Source organism: Styela clava, chromosome 15 (genome assembly GCF_964204865.1).
Source record: "Styela clava chromosome 15, kaStyClav1.hap1.2, whole genome shotgun sequence".
In the NCBI taxonomy this organism is placed as follows: Eukaryota; Metazoa; Chordata; class Ascidiacea; order Stolidobranchia; family Styelidae; genus Styela; species Styela clava.
In genome coordinates, this window is record NC_135264.1 from 10,139,972 (window position 1) to 10,145,971 (window position 6,000).

General features: G+C 34.5%; 1 pseudogene; it reads left to right on the forward strand.

Annotated features, from left to right (window-relative positions):
* Positions 1–3,719: 3,719 nt before the first annotated feature.
* On the forward strand, positions 3,720–6,000 carry LOC144432425 (deoxynucleoside triphosphate triphosphohydrolase SAMHD1 pseudogene; annotated as a pseudogene).

The window sequence follows — 6,000 nt, forward strand, 5'->3', positions numbered from 1 at the left end:
AACGGCGATTACTCAAACGGTATTTTTTATGGATCAGTAAAACTAAATTATGTATCAACTTACCTGCCTCTCCCCAAGACATTGTACGAGTTCTCGCGCTAATGGGTGGAGGATGAACAAATCAAGATAAAGGTTTTTAATAGCGAGATGTAATTAAAGCATTAACATATGACCATTATTCCGGTGCTACGTGCAACGGTAATGCTTATCAAAGTGACAGACATATACGCAGTGGTGGGATTCAGCCGGTTCGCACCGGTTCTATAGAACCGTCTCACGGAATTTCATGAGATCAGAGAACCGGTTAGCATTACTGGTTATTGTCAACGTTCTGTTTGTAACAGAACCGGCTGAAAAATATGCATTTTGTGAGAGAACCGGCTGACAAAAAATTCGAATCCCACCACTGCATATATATATGCTTTCGTTAATATGATCACTGAGGTTGGATTTTCACATTCCTGTATCGGTACTCTGTTCTTACGTAGAAGAATTTATTCTTATTACAATAGAACTACCCACAATTTTATGTTGAGTTTACGAAGTTCGCTTCATTTCGGTTAAAATTATCGACGTTCCGAATATTAAACAGATAATTTATTAAAGGGCTTTAGACTGAAGAAACCGATATATATAACATGGCCCAATATTTTTTACCGACTGGTGATAGCTTATCTTACTGGGTGTGACAGTCCAAGCCAATATTTTTTCAGTATGCTACTCAAAATAAAAGAGCGTCCAATTTAAGTTTTCGCAGCCACGTTTTGAATCGCGTTTCGCCTTATATATATTTATCAGTCAATAAATAGGGTGGGCGAAGATCAAGAGGTTTTATATCCTGCTTTATCTGCACATAGTCACCATATATATAACGAAAGGTAGGCAGAGAGCAAAGGCTTTATTGAAATATATTGAGTAAAGTAATAGTTCATTGCTGACAAATAGCAATGCTTGGTCGGTATGGAAATGTGCACATTTGAATTATTGCAGTGAACAATATACATCAAAACTGGTGTTTGCATGCCTTTTTCGTGACTCACTTTTAGAAGTATGAAATTCTGATTTTGGCTTGGAATTTCGTCTCCGGCATCAAATTCGGAGAGTGTGAAAGTTCGAATCCGATTCTAATGCCAAAAAGTAAAACTATATCACCTACACGGAACTACACGGAAGAACGTATAAAAGAAAAGATTGGTTTCCAACAAAATTTGAGGGAAGATTTGATTGTAAAAGTAGTGAAGCTAAACGACGGAATGAAACGGATAAATCCCGATGATCAGTATAATTTTTACTCTAAAAAAAACCGAATGTTGCTGATTCAATTTCGAAGGTCGATATTTCCAGCATGTTGCCACCTGTATTCGAAGAATTTCGTCTGCAAATATTCTGTAAATATCCAGGAAAGTTTCAAGACGCTAATAAAGTTTTTGAATCTTGGTGGAATAAAAAAATGAAATGCCAAAAGCACGCAAGAGAAAGTCAAAAGCCGAACAAGGCACTAATAAGAGGGCCTGTAAAGGAGTAGCAAGTTTAGCACACAAATGAAGAAGAAATATTTTGGCCGTATCACGTCTTAAATCAACAAGTTATGCTTTGAATTGTACATCTTGAAAATTTAATTTTTATCAAAGATTTAACAGAATCAGTTTATTCTACGTTATTGACTATTACTTTATATTTCAATAGATTAATTTGCTTTATAGAATAGAATAATGTATGCAGTTAAATCATAATATTATGTTGTACAAATAATATTGTAATATATATGTCTATATATACGTTATCGAGATTCAATAAATCTGATTTATTACCATAATGCTCTGCTTATATTACACATCTTCTCCATTGGCATAAGATTTACATATTCATCCCAGGGGAGAGGAAAGCCGATAAGTCAGCTTAAACATGTGGCGAACCACAGAAAAAGACAAAGCCGTTAGTCATTTCTGATAATCATTTGAATTACATTAATTCAATAAATAGCTATAGTGTAGACAATGTACGAGTTCTCGCGCTAATGGGTGGAGGATGAACAAATAAAGATAAAGGTTTTTAATAGCGAGATGTAAATAAAACATTAACATATTACCGCTATCCCGGTGCTACGTGCAACGGTAATGCGTATCAAAGTGACAGATATATAATAGGCCTTCGTTAATATGATCACTAAGCTTGGATTTTCACTTTGATTGTTAATTTATTTTATTTCATCATTTATTTTAAATTTATTCAAATCATACAATTCAGATCTAGAGCCTGTCTAATTTTTGGTCGTAAGTGTTCTCAATTCCTCAAAAAACCTTAAAGAGTATCCATGTTATCTAAACAGCGAATAATTAGGATTCTCAAACCATAATTGTTACATTTCAAACTGCAGTATCTAATTTACAATTTTCTTCAAGTCCGATTCTTTTCTTGCTTGGAATTAGAGAAAATATTGGGCATTCCGATGCCATTGCTACCGTTGCGAATAAAATTGTTCACACTACTCTTGGAGTGAGACAATAACTTCCACACAGTGCAGAAATTGTTGTAAGATCGTTTGCCAGTCAAGACAGATGGCATTCAGTACGTTCATTTCCTATACTTGGCAATATTGAAACTTGCATTTGTCACATAATAATATGCAATATCGGTCTTGTCCATACCCAATTACTGCATGTGTATATCGTATTTGGCGCATGCCCAGTACTATATTCTTCACAACAGGCGATGTATAAAACTGGTTCAAGGCAATTTTTTGGGGTATGTTATTAAATTTACTCAACACCAGACGCGATCGGCTATTTGAGACGTGGCGATCGACGTGTTGGCCACCCATGATATATACTATATTCAGTAATGAATTTCTTTCACGCAGCTATTTCTTTCCTTGTATTTTCATAAAATGCTGCTGAATTAGGAGGAAGTTAATGTCAGGTGTTTTGCAGTGTAAGAATTGTTTTGCAACTTCTCTCTTAGTTATGCATTTTGAGCTTATGACCTATGAGTAATGAAAAACAAATTAACGCGGCGTCATTGTGTTGCTATAACAAAGAGCGTGTGAGTCGAGTATGAGCAAAAAACAAAGGTTTTATTTACTGTGAATATATATGAATCATTAACTGAGATATACATATAATCCAGCAGCTGTTTGTCGCGAAGAGATAGATGTCTTTTTTCTCGTGATGAATTGAAATATTTTGGTTAAAAATTAATTCTCATAAGATGTGATATATATACCGGATATTGTGAGTTGAATATCTTATTTTACTCCCACTGTGAGGAAGTAGGCCTACATTATGGTACTTTGTCTACTATTTTTCACTTTTCAAAGGAACTCGCTCGCTGAATAGTGAAAGTGTTCTCTGAGCAAAGCATCTGAAAAGGACTGAAGTGCCAAAAGTTTCGTCGACGGAAGAGAGTTTGTATTTCGAAAATTGGCTTACAATTGACAAGTACGCTGAAGAGATTTAACGCATTGAGCCAAAGGCGTCCTATATTCAATTCAGGACAAGATAAATTATATGTTGAGCCTAGATTGCAACTTCAGGTCGTTCAAAGGAAAACCCAAATCTCTCGTTTTCATCATATATAGCCTATATTATATTGAACTCGCAAATCATCCGCGAGTAGTCAAAGTGAAAGCAATCATTGTATGTTCTACATTGTTTTATTGCAAATCAGTCACAATGTATGTATGAAAAGAAGTACAGTAGGTGTACAAGGTCCACGGCATCCATTGATAGCTTTGTAAATAACCTTTCAAAAATTTTCATCAATGAATTATATTTTTCAGCTATAGAATATAGCACATGGTAAAGTAAATATGGGACTTGACAAAATAAAAGTCATCGAAGATAAGGTAAAATACACAGTTTTCAATGATCCTGTTCATGGCACCATTTCTCTTCATCCATTTCTGGTTAAAATAATTAACACACCACAGTTTCAAAGGCTCCGAAATATCAAACAACTTGGAGGAGCTTACTTTGTCTATCCAGGTTCTTGCCATAACCGATTTGAGCACAGCATTGGAACAGCGCACTTGGCAGGAAAACTTGTCCGCCATTTGAAGGAAAATCAACCAGAGCTTGGAATTAAAGATAAAGATATTCTTTGTGTGGAAATCGCTGGTCTTTGTCATGATCTTGGCCACGGCCCCTTTTCCCACTTGTTTGATAATAAATTCTATAGTGCAGTGGGTGTGGAGAAAATTGAACATGAAGAGATCTCGTATGAAATGTTTGAATATTTACTCAAAGATAAAAGTAATCGATTCGATCAAGCAGTTCTCAAATTTGATAAAAATGATTGGACTTTCATAAAAGAAATGATCACAGGAAAACCAAAGAGAAAAAAAATAGGCCGACCGTCTAAAAAAGAGTTTCTGTATGAGATAATTTCTAATGAGCGAAATAAAGTTGACGTGGACAAGTGGGATTACATTGCAAGAGATTGCTATCAGCTTGGAATGCAGAATGGCTTCGATCACAATCGTTTCATGGAATTAATGAGAGTATGTGAGGTAAAAGGAAAACGGCAATTGTGCGTTCACAAGAAAGAATGCTTTAATCTATACCAAATGTTTCACACGAGGTATTGCCTTCATCGTAGGGCTTACCAACACCCCGTTGTTAATGCCGTTGAGGAAATGTTCACCGAGGCTTTGGTTCATGCTAATGAACACGCTATCGATGGTATGAAATTGTCAGAATGTGCAAAAAAGTTGAGTGTCTTCATGAAACTTGATGATGGAATTTTTCATACAATTTTGAATTCGACAAAGAAGGAATTGGAGAAGTCAAGAGAAATACTTGAAAGAATAATGAGACGAGAAATTTATCAGACAGTGGCAAACGAGAAGATGGGAGATCACCAACGAGGACCGGAGTACACGGAAGAACGTATAAAAGAAAAGATTGGTTTCCAACAAAATTTGAGAGAAGATTTGATTGTAAAAATAGTGAAGCTAAACTACGGAATGAAACGGGAAGATCCCGTTGAGCAGTATAATTTTTACTCTAAAAAAAAACCGAATGTTGCTGATTCAATTTTGAAAGTCGATATTTCCAGCATGTTGCCACCTGTATTCGAAGAATTTCGTCTGCAAATATTCTGTAAAGATCCAGGAAAGTTTCGAGAGGCTAAGAAAGTTTTTGAATCTTGGTGGAAAAAAGAAATGCCGGAAGCACGCAAGAGAAAGTCAAAAGCCGAACAAGGCACTAATAAGAGGGCCTGTAAAGGAGTAGCAAGTTTAGCACGCAAATGAAGAAGAAATATTTTGGCTGGATCACGTCTTAAATCAACAAATTGTGCTTCGAATTGTACATTTTGAATATTAAAAAAATTAATTTTACATTCAAGATTCAACAATAATAGTTTATTCTACTGTTTTGACTATTACTTTATATTTTTTTCGATTGATTCGCTTTATAGGATAGAATAATATATGTAATATAATATATGTTAAATTTATCGTGCTTCAATAAATCTGATTTATTACCATAAATCTGTGCCCATTTGACACATCTTCTTCATTGGCATAAGATAAGTTTACATATTTATCCCAGGTAGGGTTGCCAACTATGAAAAGTTTTAAGGACGTAGATTTCTTCCATCATTTATTTTGTAACTTGCAGGAAAGAACAATAGAAAACAATGTAATAAAAATTATATATATACAAGCTAAAAAGATATATTAAAACAATCTTCATTTGTTTTTCATTTAATATTTATTTAACTTTGGCCCAAACAATGTTAATAAAATCGTTATTTCTTTGTCTATTTGAGTCGGACCAAAACGAAATTTAAAAGAAGAATTAAAATCTTGCAAATACATAAACGAAGGCGATTTTTTAAGAAAGGAATAATATCAAACCATAGATTTCACATAACATGTTATGCATTGTCTCTGATCAAACACAGTCTTATAACTACCGGGCAAAACGACGTTGGAAAGGACAATTAGCATATTTTCTAAATGCTATAAAAAGATAAGGACCGAAAAGCCTAATTAAA